Source organism: Balaenoptera acutorostrata, chromosome 4 (assembly GCF_949987535.1).
Source record: "Balaenoptera acutorostrata chromosome 4, mBalAcu1.1, whole genome shotgun sequence".
NCBI classification, from domain to species: Eukaryota; Metazoa; Chordata; class Mammalia; order Artiodactyla; family Balaenopteridae; genus Balaenoptera; species Balaenoptera acutorostrata.
Window position 1 is genome coordinate 142,101,036 of NC_080067.1, and position 26,683 is coordinate 142,127,718.

A 26,683-nucleotide genomic window follows, 5' to 3' on the forward strand; every position below is an offset into this window, starting at 1 on the left:
TAGGTGGGATGCTTAAGTTATGAAATTTAGGTAATAAAATGAAAGCGATGCCAGGATATACCAGATGAATATTAAAAGCTTCCTACACTGTATATATCTTTAACCTAGAAATTCTACTTTTAGAACTTCTATCTTAAAAAAAGTCATGGATGTGTACAAAGATCTCATTAAAATGATTGTTATTTTATATAATTTTAATGACAAAGAATTGCCAGTGGGTTTTAAAATCTGTAACTGTTGGACATTGGTTGAATAAATTGTGTCATCCATACAATAAATGCCATGTAGAAATTGAAATTCTTTCCAGGAAGTTATTTAGGATTATTTACAAGCATGTTACAAAAATAATATTCATCGTATAATGCCATTTTTATTAAAAGTGTAAACATACATGGGGAAAATATTCACGTTTATACCTTTGATTAGTTTACTGTGGCTGCTATAACAAATTACCAAAGACACTGTGGCTTTTAGAAGAACAGACATTTATTGTCTCACAGTCTGGGAGACCAGAAGTTCAGCAGTTTCACTGGGTTAAAACCAAGGAGTAGGCAGGGCTGAGCTCCCACTAAAGAGAGAGAGAGAAACAGAGAGAGAACTTCTGGTGGCTGCTGACATTCTTTGGCTTGTGGCCACATAATTCCAATCTCTGCCTCTGTCTTTATATTGCTTTCTCATTTTCTGTGTGTTTAATCCCCCCCATCCTCTTTCTTATAAGGACCCTTGTGATTGCCCCCACCCAGATAATTCAGAGTAATCCTTCCATGTCAAATTCATTAACTTAAGGGCCTGGCCCCTTACCTGGTGCAGCACTCCTACCCTGTAGGAGTCCTGCAAAGTCCTGCAAAGTCCCTTTTTCCTTGTAAGGTAACATTATAGGTTTCAGGGGTTAGGACTTGACATCTTTGCCAAGGTCATTATTTCATCTGCTGTCCTCCCAAATATTAAAAGATATTTTCTTTCCTTGTGTTGTTTCCATTCTTTCTTAGAGTGAGCATCTGATAACTTCATTAAAAGGATTTATTTCTATTAGATTCAAATAAACCAAATATTTATGAATTCTCACTTTGTATCTGACCTTGTGAGTATTTCTGCCTAGGAGCCAAAAAAGAAACAAAACAACAGTACCAACATAAAATCTGTCTGCCCCTTAGAGTATTAAAAAATTTGTTCAATATCCAAGACTTAAGATATATTAAAAAATACAAACATACAATATTTTTATTTTATTAAATATGATGTTGGATAGTATAGAAAAATATTACAAGTTAGAAAAATTCAAAAAAGGGAGAAGAGAAGATAGACTTAAGTAGTTACCATGAGCTCCTTGGGAAGCATGATTCAACATGGGCTTTAAATATGAATAGAGATTAAGATTTAATGAAATAACATAAATAAAGGCAGTGTTCATCATGATTTAGAAGAATGTCCGGCAGATGTTTCTAACTGCACAAAAAGCAAGAGAATGTGTGTATTGTGAAAGAAAAAACAACTATGTCACAGGTGGGTGTGGGCTCAGATTCTGAACAGCCTTTAATGTTAGGAAAAAGATTTGTTCCCAACAATAAGACATACCATTAAAAACAGGAACTAAAATAATCATCATTTTCAATTCTGAAAGGTGAATGGTGAAGAAGGCAACTCAGTGATTCATTTCAGGTGGTGAATCTGGTTACATCTCCAAAGAAGGAGAGAAGGCACTAGGACAGAGAAAGGTACCAGAGAAAGTCCTCTCCTGTTTCTATATTTGTATGCTAGTTTCTGAATTATAGTGGGAGATACACACATGATTTAAATAGGTGTCTTGTCCTCAAGAAGCTTATAGCCCAGTAAGAAGGATATGAATAAAGAGTACTGATACAAAATGTTATGCAGTCAATGTTCAGGAAAGGCACAAATCAATGCCTCCAGAATTAGAGGTGGAAGACTTTGCCCTTGAGGAGCAGGGATTGCAGAGTAGAGGAAGCTAAGTGGAAAAGGTAGAATGTGAATGACAGGGTTTTTTTTTTTTTAATTGGAAGGAGTAATATATCCAAAAAAAACCTCAAAGCACTAATTCAAAAAGATGCATGCACCTCAGTGTTCACAGCAGCATTATTTACAATAGCCAAGGTATGGAAGCAGCCTAAGTGTCCATCAACAGATAAATGGATAAAGAAAATGTGATATATATACGATGGAATATTACTCAGCCATGAAAAAGAATGAGCTTATAATTTGCAGCAACATGGATGGACTTGGAGAGCATTATGCTAAGTGAAATAAATCAGACAGAGAAAGACGAATACTGTATGATATAATTTATATGTGGAATCTAAAAAATACAACAAACTAGTGAATATAACAAAAAAGCAGCAGACTCATAGATATAGAAAACAAACTAGTGGTTGTCAGTGGGGAGAGGGAAGGGGGTAGGGGCACTATAAGGGTAGGGGAGTAAGAGGTACAAACTATTAGGTATAAAATAAGCTATAGTGATATATTGTACAACATGGGGAATATAGTCAATATTTTATAATAATTATAAATGGAATATAACCTTTAAAAATTGTGAATCACTATCTTGTACACCTATAACATGTACAATTGTATAGCAACTGTACCCAATTTTAAAAAAAAATGGGGATGGAGATAAGAGATTTAGTTTTTCATGTATATATATTTTCAGTTATCTATGCTAAGGTTGTTATAAAGAAAAATATATCAATATGCTTGGGAAAATTTCAGCTTTACAGATATCATCTTACTTTACGTAAATTCAAACTCGCCTAACAACAAGGTGAAGGAGAAGGAATATAACTACTATTAATTTTAAAAATTGGATAGTACATGATTTTTTCTAAGACCTTTTGAACATAACTATCATTTCCTCTAAAGTATATATCCCATAGTATTTAATAAATTGTTTTGTAAAAAAAATGGAAGAAATAAAGGTAGAAAAATGATAATAGTGATATCCAAATTTATCTAGTCATATGCCAGACACTGGGATAAGATTTTTTTTTTAATCAGTTGGGAAGAAAAATATTGTTCTCTACCCTCTTAGGATCTTTTCTAGGGGTATGTGAGTTAAACTAAGAAAAGTTGGATTAACAAGAGAAAGAGCACACAATTTTTATTAATATTTATGTGTATGAGAGTTCACAGAACAGAAGTGAAACTCAAGTAAGTGGTTAGATCTGGTACCCTTTCAACAAAGAAAAGAGGGTTTGGGCTTCAAGGAATGATAAATTTGGGGGAAGTAACTAGGAAATATATGGGGAAACCAATGGAAGATATGGGCTATTTAAGTAAGGTCTGTTTAGCAAACTCATCTTAGTCTTGACTCCCTGTCTTCAGTGATAAGAGTTGCTCTTTTCTTCCTAGCAGAGTTGGGGCAGGGGGGCACCTTTCTCAAAGGGAAATTTATGCCCTACTTTTGGACAGATAAAGGGATGGCAGAGAACTCTTTTTCCATCATTGATTCTCAATTGCCTTTAACTCAAAATAATACTTAGACCAAAGTGTCAAAAATTTGGTTGGCATATTTTGTTTTCCTTCACAACAAATATATGTAATCCTGATACGACTATGATGTAGGCACAATTGTTGCCTCTTTTTATAGGTGGAGAAATTGAGGAACAGGGAGGTTATGTTCTAAGAGACATGCCTGAGGGAAAGGCAGGTATTCATTTTGCTGGAGGGTAGAGTAAGTGGTGTAGGTAATACCCAGGTTTCAATACAAGAGACTGAAAAATTTCTAAACGTACTGCCTTCATTTGCTTCATTTTTCAGAAGAACGAGGTGGCTTCACCACTCTTTAACTGGTTCCTTTCATTCTCTCCAATGGAAAATCATTCAAGGAACATTTTAATAAAGTGAATAGAGCAGGTGAGGAACAGCAAGAAATAAGAGAAAAACTCAAGAGGATTATAATGATGAGAAGGAATTAGAGAAAGTCCATTCTGATTCTTTCGCCTACTGCACTTGTAAGAAAGAAAAAAATGCATAAAGTTGTATGAAAATAGAGCAGCGGTATAATAATAGCTCAAGCTATAGTTCCTTTTGCTGTGTAAATTTTGACAAACATGATTCAACAGCCTAAGAAGTAAGGGGGAAAATGTGTTTGCTTAAAGAAAATGTGCACACACACACACACACAACACATACACACACTCAGATGCACACATATAGTCCCCTAGCTGCTGAACTTCATAGACCTGAAAAGTCTTAAGGAAGAAAACATAGACCAGCAGAAAGCTCGTTAGATGAGAAACCTGATTGATGTTCTGGTGCTGACCAGAAGCAGCTGACCAGGGCAGCTTATAAAGAGTCCAAGTTCAGGAACCTAGTCCCCTCAGTTGCTCCATTTAGTTTTGCACAGCTCATGACCAAAGGTGATGCTCAAAAACACTGATCCTGTCACCAGCACCTCCTGTCTGTCTTGATTGAGGCTTGGTGATAAATTGTGACACCAGAGAAGCCTAAATCTGCCCCTGCTTGGAGGGAAAAATCAAACTGTGTGATGCTTTCACCTGACTAATTCAAGATGTTTATTATTTGAGTACCTAGAAGCCACTAGGTTGACTCTGGGAAGATCTAACATTTTAGATGTCATAGCTCTTGCCTCGAGGAGCATTGTACTAGTAGTTTTCTATTGCTCTGTAACAAATTTCCACAAACTTAGCTGTTTTAAACAATACCCATTTGTTGTACCAGGCTCACAGTTCTGTAAGTCAGAAGCCTATGACTGCGTTCTCTACTCTGGGTCTTATGAGGCTAGATCAAGGTGTTGGGTGGCTATGTTCTCATCTGGAGACCCTGGGGGGAAAGTCTATTTCCACACTCATTCAGGTTGCTGGCAGAAGTCACTTCTTTGAGTTTGTAGGACGGAGATCCCCATTTCCTTTCTGGCTATTTACATCTAGAGACCGCCCACATTCCCTCCATTTCCAAAGCCGACAATGAAGAATCTCCCTCACATTGAATCCCTCTCACTCTTGGATCTCTCTCACCAGAAAGAGCCCTGTCTTTCTTAAAGGTTCACCTGATTAGGCCAGGCCCACCAAGAATAATTTCCCTTTCTTAAAGCCAACTGATTTTGAATCTTCATTGCACCTGCAAAATCCCTTCACTAGAGGACTTAGATTAGTGCTTGACTGTACACCAGCAGGCAGAAATCTCCAGGGTAATCTTAGAATTCTGCCTACAAGTATCTGAAAAATATTTATTGAAGATTGAATGAATGAGAAAACAAATTAAAAAATTCTGGCATTTCAATGGAATTATCCATAAGTGAAAGACAGCACAGCTTTTTAATAATCTCATCTCACATCCACTTAGCATTTCATTGTTTACAAAGAGCCTACACTCACATTAAGTGTTCGTTTGCTATTAACAGCAACTCTATAGGGCATGCTCATGGGGCAAAGTTTATCATTCCTCTTCCTCAACACTGTGTGCTTCTAAGTTCTGGTCCAGTGCTCCTTTCACTATGAGAATTTACAGTTTCCTTAGGACTGATCTCAGACAAAATTTTTAGTCACATTGAAACAATGTGGTGGAGAGAGAGAGGAGAGTGTGGGACCCAGTAGGAGACCCATGAGCCAGGGCAGGTTAGGGATGGGGACCCTTGTCTGCAGAAGCCAACTCTCTAGGTATAAGCGGAAGTGTGTGCCCAGGACCTACCTCTGTGGTCTAGCATGGGGCAAGAGACCTCAGCAGGGTATTCAAAACCAGATTAATCATACTGTCAGTGTAGGGCCAGTGGGCAGTTGTCACCAGTCAGGTTATTCCTTAGGTGGTGACACCTTGATTATCTGCTAGATATGGCTGTTATGTCCGTAATCCCAGGCTGAGGAGTAGCATTACTGAAGCAAGAAGTAGCAAGTCATCTGCCATGTTTCCATTACTTAGAGCCAACCAAGAAAAGTGCTGGGTGAGGAGGAGGACGGAAAAGCTGAGGCTTCCAAGGACCAGGTCTGAGGATCGATAGGGGCTGTTGGGACTGTGTGACAGAATCTTGATACCCCTTAGTATCACCAAGGGTGGGGCTGAGGCTGTTGAGTCTGCTTCAATCAGATTCTTCACCAAACGGGGCCAGCAGAGATTGGAGGTGGGGCGTCTGCGGCTCCAGGGGTGGGAAACAAGGCAGAAGCGGAGAGGAGAGATAGGAATTGATGCAAAATTGATGGGGACTCTTCTAGTGGGTTTCGCTGCCCCAAGTACCCAGGGTTTCTGGACATTCCATTGACTCCTGAAAGACAAGACCAGCGTATCTCCATTTTCATAGGAGAGAAAGAAGGGAAATAGACTGCACGATGAAAAGACCACCAGCCAGCCGTCCATTCACCTGGGTTCTAGTCTGCATGCTCTTGGCTCAGCCACTTAATACGATGGGTCTCCTTTTCCTCACTGTTTAAAGCCTGTGGTTGAGATCTTTGATTTACGTAATCCCTTCTTGCTATAAATTCTATGTCTTATGACGAGTTTTGGTTATCTGGACTAGATTAAAAAGCCTCACCCTGGGATTAATAACAGTACATGACAGCCGTCTCATTTTCCTTCCTTTTTTTAAGAGTTGTTCCCCAATCAGCACTATAAAGTATTCAAATCTTAAAAAATAATTCACTGAATGTGTCTCTTTTTTAGCACCAGCTGGAACAAACATCCATACATCAGTGGTTAATTGCCAGCATGTGGAGCAACAGCTACATGCCCATGGAAGTAAGCTACAAATTCTTATTTTAATAGGATGCTGTTTGCCCAAACACACTTGATTTGAAATCTGGCACCAAACTTGCAGTCTGCCTCCTTCAAAAACCTTCCACAGTCACCCTGCATGATTTGACCGATGTAAACAAGAACTTCCAAAAAAAGTTCATGAAATAATCAACATGGGAAGACAAAAAGTGAGGGTGGAATTTTATAAACTGTGCTCTGTTGGAGGTGTCCAGTGGCTCACAGTTAACTGCAAATTCTTTGGAAAACGAATCTTTGCGGTGAGATTTGTCTCCGTCATTTGGGAAGAACACTACAGCCGATTCTAGAAGCCATGATTTCCTGTGATGTAAATTTAATGAATGGCATTTTTTCAGTTTAATAAAAATCTTGGAGTCATCTTTGACTCTTTTCTTCAACTCACTGCACTCTTCCTGGCTCTCCCTTCCAAAAATATCCAGAACCCAACCACCTCTCACCACCCTCTACCACTTCCGTATTCTGAGCCAACAGTGTCTCTCTGGGGTGACCCCAATTAGCCTCCTAACAGATCTCACAGTTTTCAACTTTTCTCCCCACGGTCTGTTCTTAACACATCAGCTAGCGTGTTTATCATTGAAGTCAGCTCGCGTCGCTCTTCTGCCCAGACCCTTCGGTGGTTCTCCATTTCACAGAAAATAACAGCCAAATTTCCAGAGTTCCAAGAGGCTCCCCGCTTCCTCTGCAATCTCCTCTCTTACTCCTGCCCTCCTTCACCCACTCAGCACCAGTCACATTGGCCTCTGTGTTAATCCTGTGGCTTCCACTCAACCTCCTTGAGGTATGAATGTTTCCTCTACCCGGCATATTCATCTCTCAGACATCTTGTCCAATTACCTCTCCCGCCTTCAGGCCGTGCTCAAATTTCCTCTCAATGAGGCTTAACTTAATCTTCCTTTGTAATATTGCAACTTGCCCCCAGCAATCCTGACCCTCCTTACCCTGCTCTGCTTTCTTTCACAGCATTAAGCACCTTGGATAGAATGTATTTATTTATAATAAATGTTGTTTAATTTCCATCTCCTTCAGCTAGAACATCAGCTCCATGAGGGTAGGAATCTTTATTGTGTTTTCTGATATATCCCGAACACCTAGAACAGTGCTGGGCAAATAAGAGCTTTCAAATGAAATTTAATGTTCGTGTGGGTTAAAAATCAAATTAAACAATACATTTTAACTGAATATAATCAGCTGAAAGGTGTTCATTTAGATAATGTTTTCTGTGATCCTTCTTGTAAATTGTCTTTAGCAATTATCTGGGAATACACCCAGTCAAGAAAAGAGGATTCTAGCTAATCTCTAGAATATATTTGCACTGATTACATCAAAGAACCGTAATAACTACCTCCCACATTTAAAAAAATAAAAATAGTAGCTTCTTACCGTCAAGGGAGTACTTTAGAGAACACAACAATCCCTTACCTCCTCCTTATAAACTTTAATTTATATATAAAACTATTTTGGATAAAGCCTATACACAACTATAATTTAAAGCTACTCCATTGTATTTTTCACAATTCCAGAAGAGACAGAAGGCAGACCCAAATTAGAATGAGCTGAGGATATGGTAGGGTGGGCAGGGTGTCTTTCCTCACTGAGACCCCATGAAATGCAAGCTGGGGAAATGAAGGCTGACTTGACCAGTCTATTTTCCCTTCATGCCTTGCTGGGCTTCCTGTTAGCTGAACCCAGTGGGGACCAGAGTCAAGAGGGGTCACTGAGGCAATCCTCAGTGGAGAAGGATGAAGGGCAAGGGGAGTTAACCAACACACTGAAAAAGAGGCTTGATCCACAGTAAAGAGATTAGAGTATCAACTCTGCCAGTGCATTTCAGAATTCAGAATATATTTTACATCATAATATAGCAAGCATATGCCTAAATACATAAGTGTTTTTTAATAACATGCTTCTTAAAACCAGGACTTACACTTACCGCCTGCAAAAAAACAACAAAAACTCATTCATTCTCTTCTGTTCTGTGTTTCAGTGCTGGTTGCAACCCATGAAATCGATTTCACAAGCCATAGTTTGAAAACCTCTGTCCAAAGCCAATCCCTCCATTTAAAAAGTATAGCTTCTAGGACCTTGCAAGGTGAAGGGCCTTGTCCAAATGTATAATATATGTGATTGGAGTGATGTGGGCATATACACTTGTTGGAAAAAAAAAAAAACTCAGCTCATTCCACCTATCCAAATGTTCTCTTCCAAACCACATGCAATCAGCTTGTTTTGAAAGAAGGTTTTTAGTGAAGCAGGTGTCAGGTGACACCTCAAGCTAATGACCAGTAAAATAAACAGTCTTCCTTGCGCTGTGAAAGGGGCAGAGCTTCAGGAACCAGAGGAGTGAGGTCATGATACTTGCTGCAGGGAGAGCTACTTGGGATCCAGTGCCCACATCTTTAGGAGGGATGGCTGTTAGCAGGCTCACATCCTCTACCTGCAGGTAAAGCAAGGTGTCCCTGCTGTCTTGAGGAGGACACTTGCTGGACAGTAGGAGGGTGGCCAATGACAGCTTCTCGTGCACTGGTGTACAGGGCTGTGAGGCCAGCAGAGGTCACAGCCTGGCCTGTAGGCTAGGTACGTGTCGCTGACAGTTGTACAGGAAGTCTTCCTGCTCTGAAATATTTCATCCCAGAGAAGCTCGCTTTGATGACTTTGAAAAGTAGCAGAACTTGTTCCCTCCTTGGCAGGCATTTGTGCATTTCACTCATTTCAAGTCAGGACTAATAGTCCTAATGATTTTGAAGGGCCCTAAATGATTCCTTTATGCTTGGCCAGGATTGGCCAGGGTTCCACTTACAACCCACAACATACACACACGTTCCCCAGAAAAATAAATACTGGCGTAACCATGTTAGTGCCATGCCACTTAAAATGGCCATTTTCTTAAGTACTCATTTTAAAAGCAACTTTGTTATTTCAGCATCTGCCTTTGAAAGCTGGCTTTCTGTATCTCTGGGGGTATGTTTTCATCACAGGGGGAAAAATAAAACATTAATTCTTTCAACAGTTTGAGAGCTGACTTGTGTTTAAGAAAAGAATTAAGTCAGGAGAAAATGTATCACTCCCTGCTTTCTTGGTTCTATATCAGAGTTTCCACAAAGCATCCTGCCCAAACTCCTGGACAGCCATCAAATGAAGAGCTCTGCCTTGCTCCATCTCCCCCACAGTAATGTCTCTTGACCATGATCCCAGAGTTTATGAGGGTTTATGAGCCTGCTAGGTACTGTGTGTATGTAGGAAACGTGTGTGTGTGTGTGTGTGTGTACATGCGCTCATGTGGGTACGTGCCTATAGTCTATGGAAGATGGGGAGGGGGCAAGATGAATCAAATACAGTCAGTCCTTTAAGGGATTTATCATTCCAATGCTGAATTGTGACAGAACAGATGAAAAGTGAAATCACTATCCAAGGAAGTTATGATTGAATGAATTCAGAGGGCTGTCATTGTGCAGGGCAATCCCACGTGTTCCCATTCCAAACATCAAGCCCTTCTACCTTCTGTTGACTTTTATTCATCAATGTCAGGTTGACATGATAAATGCTTACAACTCTGCTTCCTGACCACCAGAGCAATGGCCAAGGTTGTTAACAATAGCTGCTGTTTGTGCAGGGCTGGCCTCTCCCAGGGCTGACAACGCCCAAGGCACACACACCCCCTCCTTGACCCGAAGGGTGCTTTCACCACCCTATGTCACCCAATTGTACTTGTAATTAGAGATTTTTCCCATGTCATTCTTGTGATAACTGATGTAGTCACTTTTTTAAAAAAAAATTAGTAAATTTTTAATTTTGAGATAGTTTTAGATTTATAGAAAAATGGAAATGCTAAAATAGAGTTTCTGTTACACCATACCCAGTTTCCCCCATTGTTAACATCCTACATTACTACGTATATTTGTCACAACTAATGAACCAATATTGAAACATTATTATAAATTGAAGTTGATATTTTATTCAGACTTCCCTAGTGTTTCCCTAATGTCCTTTTTCTGTCCCAGGATACCATCCAAGATATCACAATACATGGAGTAATCATATCTCTTCAGGCTCCTCCTGGTCTTGACAGCTTCTCAGGCTCTCCTTGTTTTGATGACCTTGACAATTTGGGGGAGGATTGGTCAAGTAGTTTATAGGCCGTCCCTCCATTTGGCTTTGTCTGATCTTCTTTTCTCATTTGTAGACTGGGTGTCGTATTGCCCTTTGGGGATGTAAGCATAAATGTTGTATTGAAAGATAAGTGTGTTCTATGAAGTTTGGGTATTGAAAACCAATAGATGCTCAGCTGGGAACATGTTAATTACATGGGATGTATCCATGTGAAGAGTGACTCACAGTGAACTACAGTAGATGCAGTCCCTTAAACTCATATGAAAGATAGGCTTCAGCTGCCTTAGGTACATCTGAGAATTTCCTTATTTTTGCACACAAATAGCTCAGCCATACACATCGCTCAGTGTGGGCTATCTGCTATAACAAACAAACCAAAATTCTCAGTGACTTAAAATCAAACTCTACTTCTCATTCATTCCATAGATAAATGCAAGACTTCTGAGTGGCACTGGGCTTTTTCCAGTAGTGACTTGCACTGAGGCTTCTTTTTTCCTGAATGTGCCCTCCCCTAGGGCTTTGAAGCTCTTATCCGCATTAGTTAGTGGTCAAGAGAAGAGAGAGATCTTGGTGAATTAGGTGGCACGTTTTAAGGGCCAGACTTAGAAGTGCTATGCATTAATTCTGCCCACATTTCACTGGCTAGAATTCAATCACATGACACCACCCAATAGCAAAGGAGACTGGGAAATGTGGTCTTGCTATTATAGCAGGAGGATAAAGAATTGGGAATTTGGGAACACACAGCAGCCTCCGCCACCCTCTGAATTTATGCCATATAAATTTCCTGTAGATAAAAGGGGATACAATGCCTGAAAAGATGCAAGCTGTTGTTTTCTTACAGATATCCCTGTTTAGATTGTGCCGAGGATGTTGGGGGTCATGGTGTCTTATGCATCAGGACTTCCATTATAACACTGATATTTTCTTAAATGCTGAAATCTATCCTTTAAAGCAATATAGAGGGAGAAGAATGAAGACATACAAACTGGAGTTAATTATCACAGCAAACAAATGTGTCTTGCACTAAATACATATAAATTTATTAAACCAGATGATTGGAAGAAATACCTGTCATTATCTACATTTATGGAAACAGGGGCCAAGCAGAGACTCATGAAAGGAAGCTCTACCTCAAAGCATATCTCAATCCAAAGTTAAATTCCAATGTATACCTTTCTAGAAAAAAATGAACTGGGTCTTTCTTTCTCAAAGAGGCCAATTCTCTCTTTCATTTTTTAATGACTTTCCTCAATCTGAGCTATAGTATGTCTGGATGTTAATTGTCCAGTAGTCTAGACAGTGATGATATTATGACCAAGTTATGCACAGATAATCACTGTGTCACTGTTTCCAATGCTGCCTACACACATTGCTTCACTGAACACACTTGGCACGTGTGATTATTCTCTTGATATTTATTTTCACCATTTAAGTAGAGAAGGCCGCTTACTTAATCAAACCATCTGGTGAACCAAGCTTTTTTTTTTTTTTTTTTTTTTTTTAATAATTCAAGTGGAATATGAGATTCTTGAAGCTAAAAGAAAAAAATAATATTAATGTGCATCATATCTTTCTGGAAATGCTGGGGCAATCCACCCTATACTTCTCTTGCTTCACTCACCAGGGATAGATCTTACACAGGTCCTTCAAATACTTTTACTACAAATCATTCCCTCCTAGATAGGTTGGCTTACCCAAAGCCATTCTTATAAAAAAAAGACCCAGGAATCTCTGGAGATGTCTTTTATTTACCCAGAATTGGGCTTTGGAATCTAGTTTCATATGCCTACATGGCCCGCCTGGCCCAATGCACAGGTGGCAGGAAAATGGACAATGGTTTGACTCTTGGGTGCATTCAGAATAAAACAATGTGTTTTTAAAAACCACCATCTTAATGAAGAATAAGGGTCGTGCTGTCATGACATCACTTAAACCCACCTGAAGGAGGAAGATTTTGAAATCAATGCAGAAATGAAAAACAATATGGTTTGGAAAGTGGGAGGATGTTCCAGACACAGTGGATAACAAGGTTTATTTTTGGCATGGAAAGCGAAAATGATCAAAGGGACCTGGAAGAAGTTTGTTTGGCCAAGGAAAAGGCATAGACTGGGAGTAACAAGCAGACACACAGGCTTGGCAGGGGGATGGTGTTGATACGGCAAGACTTGGGGACAGTGTAAAGGCTCCACTGTTTTACATGCTGTTTCCACCAGTGTAATCACCTCCGGAATCAGTGTATTTCCTAAAGAAGACCCCATTACATGAACATCTAGGGCTGGATGGGGTAAAATGGAAACTTCCCCCACTCCTGTGATATCAGCCTGCTTGCTCTCTTGTGTAAAATGGAAACAAGACATTTAAGATAAATTTAAGATTCATCTGTGCAGGTACTGAGCTTAAGCCTCTGGCAGGACAGGTGGGGTGGACCTTATGGGAGGGCCATAAAATGGGGTGCAGTGGACAGCCAGGGGGCAGGAAGAAGTTTCTGTAGCCTACTGGAAGGGGGAGGGGCAGCTCACTGACAAGTTTGCTTTGCTTCGTAATTCTGAGTGAAGCCAGCTTTTTCCAAATGTACTGGATCACATTGTGCACTGCCCCCCCAAAAAAGATATGTCCACTCAGAACCTGCAAAAGTGACCTTATGTAGAAAAAGGGACTTTGCAGATGTAATTAAGTTAGGGATATCAAGATAAGAGCATCCTGGATTTAGTATGAAACAAGTCCTATGATAGGTGGCTTTATTAGAGAAAGGCAGAGGGAGATTCGAGACCCAGAGACACAGGGCCATGTGAAGAGGGAGGTGAATTGAAGTCATGCACCTACAAGCCAAAGAGCAGCACACACACACACACACACATGCATGCACACACACCACATTTTGTTTATCCATTCATCTGCTGATGGACACTTGGTTGCTTCCACCTTTTGGCTATTGTGAAGAGGCAGGAGCAGAGTCCTGTTCAGGCTCCACAAGAAACCAACCTTGCTGGCACCTTGATTTCAGACTTCTGGCCTCCAGAACTGTGAGAAAATAACTTTCTGTTGCTTCAAGACACAAGTTTGTAGTAATTTGTTACAGCCGCCCTGGGAAACGAATACACCAAACAAGAAACACTGAATAATGCTTATTTCCCTGCCCTAACCCATCCCATCCTCATACTACTTGAATTTTGGCAAAATACATATAACATGAAGTTTACATCTTAACCATTTTGAGTGTACAATTCAGCAGCATTAAGTACATTCCCAAGGTTGTACAGCCGTCGCCACCATCCATCTCCAGAATTTTTCATCTTCCCAAACAGAAACTCTTTACCCTTCCTGGTAACCAATATTCTACTTTCTCTTAGGATGAATACTTCTACTCTAGGTACTGCATATAATTGGAATCATACAATATTCGTCCTTTTGTGTCTGGCTTCTTTCACTTAGCATAACGTCCTCAAGGTCCATTCTTGTCATAGCACGTATCAGTACTTTATTCCCTTCTAAAACTGAATAATAATCCATTATATATGATATATATGTATACATTTTATATATGCATTTCATATATATATGCACACACACACATATATACCACATTTTATTTATCCATTCATCTGCTGATGGACACTTGGGTTGCTTCCACCTTTTGGCTATTGTGAATAATGCTGCTGCGAAGATGGATGAACACGTTATCTCCTCATCCTCAAATTCTTTTACTTCTCCTTTGTCACCTCTCTTGAAATCCTTCATCTCTCACTTTCTTCTAACTGGACTCATCCCTAGACCAGGCTCCTTCTTCCTCAGTAATGCCCTTTGCAGTGAAGGCAGTGAAGACGCAGGCTTTCTATAGAGATATTTAAGTGAGATTTAGGGGTGGAACCCAATGGCTGGTGGAGCTTGGGGGTAGGGGTAGGAAGCAGCAACTAAGAGATCTCTCGATGTTGTATTTGCATAGCAAGCACAATGTTTTGACTTATAAGCTACAGATCAATAAAAATAGTTAGGTGCCAGCAATAAAAATAGTTAAGTCTGACAAAAAAGGCTACTATTTACATTGTATATAAGATCAAGAAAGCATCAATCGTCCATGTCAAGGATTATTAATACTGCCTTTCTTTGAGGTGACTTGAGAGATGTTATGGAGGCTTAAACTGGGTGTCTCCCCACCATCCTCGATACTCATCTGAAGTTAATGGTAACCGTAAAATTTACCATCCAATAAAGTGGAGTGAAAGGTGAGATATGAGCAGTTACCCCCAAAGACAACTGGCTCCAACTGGGGTTCATCCAGGCAAAGGGCTGTGTGGGCACCCTGCTGAAACTCACCTCCTCCAGCCCACACCCTCTGCCCTCAGGACCCACAGCACCCTCGTTACTCCCATACAGGTGTCACAGATAGAGCATAATGTCTTCAAACATATCTTCTGTGATATAGAATCTCAAGCTACCTAATAACATGAGATATACACTATGCCCAAGCCAAAGACGTAGGATGTGAAATTTACTCTGTTTCTTCATTCTTCCTGCTTGCTTTATTTCTTCCCTGAAAATGAGAGATAGCTAATGTCAGCCAAAGTAACTCCAAAACATAAAAATGATTATTCGTTATACCACTTGCAAAGAGTAAAAATTTTGTTTTATTAGCCTATTGTATGTCCTCCTACTTGTGAAGTTTTTATTTTGGGGGGAAACTAGCGTTTTCATGGCCTGGAGAACAATCTCACACAAATAGCACAAGTATTCTGTGCTAGGAATAGCAAAAGCTTACCTCCGAAGGGGAAAAATTCTAGCTTCTATTTATTTATACTGCTTTTTTTCCCTCAACAATTGCTGCTCTCTATAATTTCAATGTTTGCAAAAATAGCAGTTATGTAAACATTAATGCATAAAAAAACTATCATTTCGATGTAGCCTGCAAATCCTGGAAGCTAAACATTAAGGAATCATGAGATTTTTTCCCTCTAAACAAGAGAAGGGAGTTCACTATTTTTTTATCCCTAAAACGTACCCTTCAAAGCTTTTCAAGTTCCAATTGTTAAGCAAGCCTGAATTAACATTAGTATTGCAGTTTAGTAAATGTTCGTTTTCCCTCTCTGCCTCCGATCAGACGAATCTGTCTTTGCCCATAGCAGATTTGTATATTTTGTTTCTGTATTTGCTGATTTTCCAGTGTTAAGCATGGACTCTTCCTTTCTCTGTCAACATGAATGTTCCTTTTCTAACCAAAATATAATAAATATATGCATCCAAGTTAGGCTAGCTTTGAAAAACATAGTATCAAATAAATTCAATGATCCCTTTGGCTTTCATAAATTCATAGGCATGTGCCAACAGTGGGAGGAAAAATCCTTATATTCTGAGTAAAAATTCATTCCCAGGAAAGCTCACGAATTTGTAATAAGACTGATGTAATTCTAGAAGGTGTTGGACCAACAGAAAAAAAAAGAGGGGGGGAGTGGTAGAGAAATTTACAAAAGCCAAAGCACAGGTGAGCTGTTTACCTGTGGGTATTAGGACCCCCAGGCTGGAGCAGAGAGCTCTCACTATGTCTGCCCATAGGCTGGCCTTACATCACCACAGGCTTGCCTCCTCGAAATCTGTGGGCTTACCTAGAGCTACAAATTCTTAGGATGGGATCCTCTGAAAACTCCAGAAGCCCTCAGCCCCCACTACCCAATAGTCACAATGAACTTAAGGAATCTTTACTTCCTATATGATGGACACTTGAACCCATATGGCTGAGCCCATGGTCCCCAGCTATAACAACTATAGTAACCATTCATTCCATCTGCCTTCACTGAGTTTCTACCATGTGTAAGACACTATGCTAAAATCCTTTACCCAAAAAGAGTGGATAGTCTAATAGGTCTAGAGATAGAGGGGATAGTGAAACCACATGCAGAGGAAGGCAGGGAGGGCTAGTTTTCCCTGGAGAAGTGGAGAGAGCTTCATAGAAGAGGTACCCTTTAAGTTGAACCTTAAAAGATGAGCAAGAAGGCAGCTGGTATAGAAGGCAAGTGGGGTAGAGGAACAAAGAAGAAAAACCAGGAAGTTTAATGCTTAGACTCCTAGAAGAAGAGCAAATAAGCTTCTTTGACTATAGCTAAGGATGCAATGAGTAGAAGGAAAGACAATGTATTTCAAGAGAGGTAGACTGGAGCCAGATTGTAACTTGCTAATTATTTCTTAAATAAATGAATGTATGAATAAATAATTTTTTTAAAAAAAGATACTTTCCTCTTGGAAGTATTTAGAAAGCAATGGTTAATGATATTAAAAGAGATAGCTCATTGGTTTTGGGGGGTGTTATGGACTGAATGTATATGTCCCTCCCCAAATTCCTACATTGAAACTCTGATGGTATTTGGAGATGGGGCCTTGGGAGGAAATTGGAGTTAGATGAGGTCATGAGGATGGGACCCTCATGATAGGATTAGTGCCCTTATGAGGAGAGACACCAGAGTGCTTACACTCGATTCCTCCCCTCCTCCCCACTGAAATGTGAGGACACAAAACGAAGGCAGCTGTCTACAAGCCAGGAAAAGAAACCTTGTCAAGAATCGAATTGGCTGGTACTTCCAGCCTCTAGAATTGTGAGAAATAAATTTCTGTTGTTTAAGTCACCCGGTCTATGATATTTTATTATGACAACCCAAGCTGAAAAAAACAGTGAGGCTATATTTTAAAATAATATTTTGAAATCGATGTCAGGTTTACACTGAGGATTTGGGAAGCAGAGTTGCTAAACAGCTAAAATATCTCAAATTTGGGATATTTGGGAGAATATACATTTAATATATGGGAGAACAACTTTGTTAAAACACATCAGTGTTTGTTGAAATATAAACTAGGTGCCTGAGAAATGTGTCTAAGTAAATGAAAATATATAAGGAAACAGTGGCCCATGTTTTTAGAACACAGATTATTTTCCAGTAGACAGTAAAGGAGAAGTGATGAGACTTCAGTAAGTATTGGCATGAACCAGATAAAAATGACATTTTAGAAGACAAAGCTGATCTCATAAGAGCAGTTTCATGTTCACAGACTTAGAAAACAAACTTCTGGTTACCAGGGGGAAGAGTTAGGGGGGAAATAGTTAGGGAGTTTGGGATTGACATGTACACACTGCTGTATTTAAAGTAGATAACCAACAAGGACCTACTCTGCTCAATACTCTGCAATGGCCTATATGGGAGAATCTAAAAGAGAGTGGAAATATGTACATGTATAACTGAATCACTTTGCTGTACACCTGAAACTAACATGACATCGTTAATCAACTATACTCCAATATAAAATAAAAAGTTTAAAAAGAAAAAGCAGTTTCATGTTGTAGAGGAAAAACTCACTCCTCCTGTGTCTCCTTTACTCATACTGTGACCACACCTCACTTCACTTTTGACACCATATGTATGGGTTTTATACACATCAAGCTGGGACACGAGCTGGGTGTCCTACAATTCAACTCAGTCCTGATGCTATCTACCTAGAGATAGGATCAGGTTCCACAGGCTAAGGACTCAGTGCTACAAGACTGACCCCACCCTCCCTGCACACTTCAGATGCCAATCTCAAGCCCAGGTGGTCACCTGTCCTTCTGCCCTACTGACTACAAATCAGAAGTTCCCACAATCCCCTTCTCAGGCTAAATCAATTTGCTAGAAAGGCTCACAAAACTCAGGAAACCAGTTTCCTTACTAGATTACTGGTTTATTACAAAGGATATTAAAGGATAAGAATAAACACCCAGATGAAGAGATACATAGGGTGAAGTCCAGAAGGATCCTAAACAGAAGAGTTTTTGTTCCAGTGGAGTTTGGGCAGCACCACCCTCCTGGCACATGGGTGTTCACCAAGCTGGAAACTCTCCGAATTCTGTAGTTCAGGATTTTTATGGAAGTTTCTTTCCATAGGCCTGATTGGTTAACTCAATGGCCATTGGTGATTGAACTCAGTTTCCAGCTCCTTTCCCCTCCCCAGAGTTTGGGTGTGGAGAGGAGATTGGGCTGAAAGTTCCAATCCTCTAATTACAAGGTTGGTTCCCCCCGCAACCAGCCCCCATCAGGAGATTATCCAAAGGCTTTTCCAAAAGTCACTTCATTAGCATACACTCAAGTGTGGTTGAAAGTTGCTTTTTATGAACAACGAAAGATGTTCCTTTCACCCGTATTGTTTTAATCACATAGGAAATTCCAAAGGTTTTAGGAGCTCTGTGCCAGGAAAAGGGATGAAGACCAAATATATATTTCTTATTATACATCACAATATCACACATATGGTTTAAGCTAATTCTAAAAGGTGATGTTGCTGTAATTAGTGTCTTAATGAATGAATTTTATGTAATTTATCACATTTCATAGTGTTAGAAAAATAAGCTGTTAACTGAACACAAATTAATCTTGAGAGTAGCTTTTTATAAATTAATTGTTTTTTAAGACTGTGATAAACCAGATGATTAGTAATAAAACTGATAATTGTGAAATTTGCAGAATTTGATCTTTGGCTATAATTCATAGAATAATTCCTCATAAAAGAAAATTAAATGTTAGTAAAGTGTTTAATTTTACAGATTATTGCCTGGCAATTGATTTTTCAAGAAGGAAAAAAACTGAATTTATATTAAAAGCAAACAATTGTATTATTATATCAGTGGAAAAAAAATATTTGTTGTTTTAAATGACCACAAGATCATTAAGTTACATCCTTTGTGGAAGATGGGTCCCAAGCCAGGGTTTTAAACTCTATTAACTGTCTTCCTCTTAATACAGGATATTTTGGGAATGTGTTTTAATTTTCCCCACAAAAAAATTATTCCACTCTGTAAATGAAACTTACTTTCTTTAATATATGGAAGAGTAAAGCCCTGAGCCAATCGGATCTAACTCTGTCCTTAAGAAAAATTGTCAAATACACACATACCCACTTGCACACATACATGCACATACACACACTAGCAGCAAGAAATAGCATGCACTGATAGTTGTTTTTTTGGACAGTAAAGAAAAAACAAATTCTGCAAAACCCTCCAAGGTTCTGATCAACAATAACAGTAATTTGTAGACTTTTCTTTAAGAATTTGTTTTATTTTAATTTTTATTATTTTAAAATTTATTTATCTTTTAAATAGGTAATAGATGCCTGCGGAAAAAATATAAAAAACACAAGAGGACACTTAAAAGTTGAGTCTCCCTCTACACCTCCTCAAGTCACCCGATTCCCTGCTCCAGAGTTAATTACTGTGAGTGGTTTTTAAGAATCATCCCAGATATATTCTATAACAACTTAACAGCAATTATTGTGCTGTCCGGTAGAAATACTGATAGAATGCAACCCCCAAGTGCAATTGAAAATTTTCTAGCAGCTAGGTTTAAAAAGTAAAAAGAAACTGGTGAAATTTATTAATATCTTATTTTTATTTGGCCCAATATAGGCAACATTTTATGTCAACATGTAAACAGTATAGAAATATGAATGAGATATTTTATATTCTTTTTTTCTCTCCCAAGACTTTGAAATCCAGTGTATGTATACACTCACAACACATCTCAATTCGGACCACCCACACTTCACTGTAAAAGTGGGTACTATGCTGAACAGCACAGTTCTATCAAGTTCCATAATGTCTAAGAATCTTTTTTTTTTAAGGAATTAAGAAGAATTTTTTTTAATGCTCGCATACAATATACATTGTTCTTCATTTTCTTACTCTTTTAGACATGGTTACAGAGTTACATACATATAAGTATACACATTACATAAAAACTAGAAAATACAGAGAAGAAAATTTTTAAATCATCTATAATGCTATTTTAGTGTTTTAGTACAGGTACAAGGATAATTCTGACGCTTCTGGAACAAGTGTATAATATAAACAAAATTTAGTCAAAGCCTCATAGGTCTTAGAAGGCTGCCCCAAATGTCAATCAGTTAAAATTTTGTATTGTGAGGTGAGGGGATTCACTAACCAATACCAATTTACCAATAGTAAATATATATTTTTTGTTTGAAATGTGAAATCTCTTTGTCTCTCTCTCCCTTCCTACCATTCAAATGGAGAGCCAATGGGGAACATTGTTAACAACTGGATTTTTTTTTTTTTTTTTTTTTAGCTTCAGTTTTATTGTTTGTTCTGTAGCTGGGGAGGGGACCACGCAGTACACTTCATTGTATACCATGTATTGCCTTTGAAAACCAGGGTAAAAGGGCTTCTTCTTTGCCTGAAGCCAATTTCTGCCTTCATACAGCTGTGTTTGGATATGCAGATGTGGTACAGAAATTTGGAAAACTACCACGTGAAATTATTGTTTATCTTTTCTTCTCAGGGGAACAAAGTTTTAAAGAAGCTTTTCACTGAAGAATAAAAATCTCAGTGTCTAGCTAACTATGAAGTATGCCTTATAAAATCATGATATTCGGTGCCATGGAAAGAACACCAGGCCGGGAGTCAGAAACAGTCCTCGAGCTTATAGTGTGACCTGGAAGCGCTCACATCGCCTGCTGTTCCACGGATTAGGAGGGGGGGGGACTCGGAATTTTTAGGCCTCTAACAATCCCACAATCCTTCTTGCCGTCCATCAGGGCAATGTTCTTTTAAAACCTTCCTTTCAAAACATCTATTTTTAATCTTTAATCTTATTTTACAAGAAAATGTGTTATTCACAAAAGAACTACTGGCTACAATTTTTCTAACGTATCTTTATGATTTATAGCAGGGGTTGGCAAACTGTGACTTCCAAAGCCAACTGTTTTTGTATGGCCCCTGAACTAAGAATAGTTTTTATATGTTTCAATGGTTGGAAAAAAAAAAAAACCACAGAAGAAGATTTCATAGCATACAAAAATGATATGAAATTCAGCCCCCGGCCAACCCCGGGCGGCGCAGTGCACGCCGGGAATTGGAGTCCCGCTGGCCCGACCTGTCGCTGCCTCCCTGGGCGGGTGTCCCGGGGGCTGGGGACGGGGACGACATGGCCGGGCCGGCGCGCCTGCGCAGACGGCCGGGGCCGGCGACAAGCTGAGGAGCACGGGGAGAATGCATAAGCTTAAATCATCTCAGAAGGACAAGGTCCGCCAGTTCATGGCATTTACTCAGGCTGGTGAGAGAACTGCCATCCACTGCTTAGCGCAAAGGGAGTGGAAATTGGACGTGCCACGGGCAGCTTCTTCCGGAACCCGGACTCGTTCCACAAGGACTCCATGAGAACCTACGTGGACAAGAGCAGCTGTATAACAGAGCCACGAGATGAGAATAAAATTGGAATTGATGGAATTCAACAGTTTTGTGATGATTTAAGCCTAGATCCTGCCAGTATCACTGCTTTGGTTCTGGCGTGGACATTCAGGGCTGCGACTCAATGTGAATTTAACAAAAAGGGATTTGTAGATGGCATGACAGAGCTTGGGGTTGGGATAAAACTTCATTCATACCTTAAGATGTGTCTTACTTGCTGGATGAGTCGGTGAGGGTGGGTCTGCTTCCACCTTCTTAAGGCCCTGGAATTCTGTTCCTTGTCATATTCAGCTGTGGATGCACAACCCGTGAGTTCTCAGTTCCCCCAACTCCAGCCCAAGGCAGGCAGAGCAGCATGGTATTTAGCAACTGGTATCACATTTCCAGAAGACCTCACATGATGTCTCAACTAGAGACATTTTGACAAAGAGGAACCAACCAGTATATACATGCAGGGGACAACAAGGAGGGGAAGGTTATGTGTTAATGAATTAAAGAGCAGAGGAAAGGGGGAAGGGAGGAGGGAAGGAAGGGAGGGAAGGAATGGAGGAGGGAGGGAAAGAAGGGAGGAGAGAAGGGGAAGAAGGGAGGAGGGAAGGAAGGAGGGAGGGAAGGAAGGAAAGAGGGAGGGGGAAGGGAGGGAAGGAAGGAAGGAGGGAAAGAGAGGAAGGAGAGGAAGGGAGGGGGAATCTGAAGGACATTTCTTAATGATAAAAGCTTTATTTCACCAGGAGGGTAATAGTTTATTTAAAGCAGAAGTTAACACTCTAAAGAGAAAGATACAAATCTACAAGCAAAGTGGGGAATTCTCACATACATCTTACCAACTGGTAGAATAAGTGGATGAAAAATCAGTAAGGAAATAGAAGATTTGGAAAAGGAAATAGAACACTGCCCTTGATGTTGAAGAATACATATTCTTTTCAAAAAGACATAGAACATTTATAAATATGGACCATAAACTGGGCCATAAAGTAAGTTGCAACAAAGTTCAAAGACTTGAAATGATACAGAGCATGTTTTCTGACCACAATACAATTAAGCGAGGAATATAACAAAAAGATAGATAGGTTGAAATATGTGTGGATATTATACCTCTGAATAACCCTTGGGTTGAGAAAGAAGGTACAATGGAAATTAGAAAGTATTTTGAATGATAAAACACTACTTACGAAAACTTGCAGGATTCAGCTTCTTAAATGCATATTTTAAAAAGAAAAGTTGAAAATCAGTAAGGAAAGCATCCATCTCAACAAGTAGAGAAAAGAGCAGGAAGTAAAACTCAAAGAGTGTAGACAGAAGGAATTAATTTTTTTTAACGGGCAGTAATTTAATGAAATTTTTTAAAAGTTGTAAGTAGAAAGGATTTGTAAAGCCAAAAGCTTGTTATTTGAAGATTTATAAAGTAATGAATAACAAATAACCAATATAGAATGAAAGGGGGACATCACTATAGACCCTACAGATTAAAGGATGAAAGTATTATGAACAACTTTATGTTAGTAAATTTGAAAACCCAAATGAAATAGACAAGTTCTTTAAAAAATGACAACTTACTGAAATAGGCATGTGAAGAAATAGTTCCATAACTCTTAAAGAATCTGAACCCATAATTTAAAATCTTTTCAAAGAGAAAACTCTTGGCCAGGATTGGTTCACTGCCACATCCTACCAAGCTTTTAATAAAGAGAATAACACCAATTTCACACCACCTCTTCCAGAGAATAATACAGGGGGAAGCACTCCCCAATATGTTTTGAGGCCAGCACAACCTAGATAATAAGACCTAGAAAGGACGTTTTGAGAATGGAAAATTACAGGCTGCTCTCAGTCATAAGAATCACAAGATGCGTATGATGAACATAAGGTGCAAATATCCTAAACAAATTTGCAGCATTCATGGCGGTGTGCAAACTAGAATACAACGCAATAGGACCTCACAACTCACCCTTCCAGGACGGCTCCAGAACAGTGCTGGTGGGCAGTCAGCTTGGAGAACCGTTTAACAAGACTTATGAAATCATGGGTGGGTGTCTGCCTCGACACATTCATTTGTGTGCCAGGATACACGTACAGAAACCTTTTAACAACATTCTTTGTGACCAGAAAACTAGAAACAGCCAAAATATTTACCGTCAGTAGCGCATAGAAGTTATAAAATACGAATACGGTGGAGTGCTGCGTGACAATGGAAATGAACCAGCCAGAGTCCCACAGTCACACACACAATGTTGGTGCAGAAATCCAGACGCAAAATAGCACACCAGGGGTTCCCACTTGTAAACTTCGAAGCAGGGGTGCAACAGTGCAGAGAAGCTGAAAGCTCTTCTGCCGAGACTAGAGCAGGAGCTTAAGGACACAGTGAAGTTCAAGGACTTTTACCAGCTCACCTTCACCTTTGCTAAGGCCCGGGGCAGAAGGGGCTAGGTGTGTGTGCAGTGGGCGTTCTTCCCTTCTGTCTCGGACATCCTACGTTTTCGCCTCTAAGCAGCACATCGAGAGGGTCCGACTGAGGCAGCAGGCCCTCTGGGGTCAGATCAGGGAGGGGGGGCCCAGGCCCTCTCGAGCACCATTTCCTTGTTCCCATGGCCGGGATTGCCCCCCTTTTTTTTTGTTTTCTCCAGGTTTGTGGGTCTGTGTTGTCATTTGGGCGCTTTGCACTGTGACGAGTATCTTGTCACACTCTGTGACACTGCGTCTCTGGGGTGGCCCGCCCTGTGGACGGGTTTCTTGCCCTGCATGCTACCCACACATCACGCACCACCAGGGCCCCGTCAGGAGCTTACTGGGACGGATCTGCTTGTAACTCCATGCGGTGGAGGCCTTGACCCGCTGGAGACTATGGGGCGTCTGCTGCCGTCGAGGGGCGATGGGGGCAGAGGAGGCGCCCGGGGCTGTGAAGGCGCAAGGGCTCGGCGCATCCCCCCCATCGCATGAAGGTCTGTGGGCCCCAGAAGAATGGTCCCCCCTCGAAGGCTTGAGACCAGGAGGGTCATTTTACATTTGTCCTGACGTTGATGAGGATCTGGCCTCAACGCGGAGCATGGACGACAAGGACAGGCGAGTCCCCAGCAGCGCGGCCAGGAGAACAGCAAGGGCAGGCCCTGTCTGTCCCACCCGGGGCGTGGCAGGGGCAGAGCCGCCGGAGAGGAGCGCGCCCAGTGCGTCCAGAGGGCCGGCGAGGGGGCAGACGGAGGCGCTGGCCCCGGGGCCCGGGCGCCCAGCGAATTTCAGGCGCTGTCAGGGGGGTGGGTGCGGAGCGGAGCGCTGGACTCACGTTCCCGGGAGATGCCCGCTCTTGGCCGGCTCTCGGAAGAAGCCGCGGCCTGGGCCCACCCCGTCCCAGCCGCTGCCTCTGCCCTGGACGCCGCCCTCCCTGCCTGTCTTCTCTGCCCGCCTCCTGCACACACACATCCAGACTCAGGACTGGCCGCCGCGGGCAGTCTCACTGTCGTCCGCATCTTTTACCTCGTTCCTGGAGAGAAAGGTAGAAACCGGCCTTGAACAAGCAGGTTTGGAGCCCACCCTCCCCTGTCCCGTGTGGTCACAGCTCCTGGCCCTGCCGCCTGCCGTGACCCGAGAGCCCAGGGATGGTGCCCGGGGCGCTGGAAGCTGCAGGTTCCCGGGGCGCAGCGGCCCAGACCTCCGGCTCAGTCTCACTGTTGCAGCCGGTGGGGACGGGTCGCGCTGGCCGAGTGGGGTCGGGTCTGTCTGGGCCCGTTCGTCCTCTGGGGTCACGCTGCTGGCCTCGGGCCACCCCGTCCTCGGCTTTCTCCTCCGAGCCCTGGGGTCTGTCCTCATCAGCCTTCCCGTCCCAGGACCCACCTGTAACCAGCGTCGGGGCCAGGGTGCTCCCGCTCTGCCTGCATCTTGCATTTTACGGTGTTACGTCTTGGTTTACGTGCTTTGTGCCAGGCGGGTACATTGTACGAGGAAACTTCACTGCAATTCGGACACCCGTAAAAGACGCGCGGCTCGATCTCAGCACAGATGACTTCAGCTCCGGTTTGAAAAGCAGCAAACGTTGGCCAGAAAGGGTACCGGCTCCTCGTGCAGCGTTGCCTCGTCTGGTTCCGCCGAGGTTGCAGCCGTCGAGGACGTTCGCTCCCGCGTGGACGCGAGAGGCTTCTTGCCCAGGAAGCAGCTGCGGCGCATGCTGCAGGGTCACCAGGCTCGAGTGGGCTCCATCCAGGCCACTGGCACGGTCAGCGAGGGTGTCCTCTTGCCTCGCGTGCGGGGCCGTTGGGAAGACCTCAGCCCGTGAGCTTTGCTCTCACGGTGACAGGACAGGCGCCGCGTTCAGCTCCTGCCCCTGCGCCCCCCGCCGCCCAGAATCGCTCTGCCCTCCGCCGACGCGTTCCACGCAGCCTTGGTTCTGTGTTCGATGTATCGTAGCAACACCCCCTTCAGCCTGAAGATGTCTGCTCTTCGGGAACCTTGCGCACACCTGGAGGAGGTACACCTGCACTGTCACCTCCGCTGCGCCAGCGTCCGGGGGCTGCCGGTTGAAGCAGGACAGTGGCGGGGTTGGCGTTTGGGGGGTGCAGTGACCCCCCCCCCAGTGGGGAGGGGGGGGAGTGCCGGGAGCCTCGCCTTGTCCTGGGCGCATTCCCT

The 26,683-nt window shown here is 41.6% G+C and overlaps 1 pseudogene; it reads left to right on the plus strand.

Annotated features, from left to right (window-relative positions):
- Positions 1 to 21,871: 21,871 nt before the first annotated feature.
- LOC103014499 (DCN1-like protein 2) lies at positions 21,872 to 24,582 on the plus strand (annotated as a pseudogene).
- Positions 24,583 to 26,683: the final 2,101 nt, after the last annotated feature.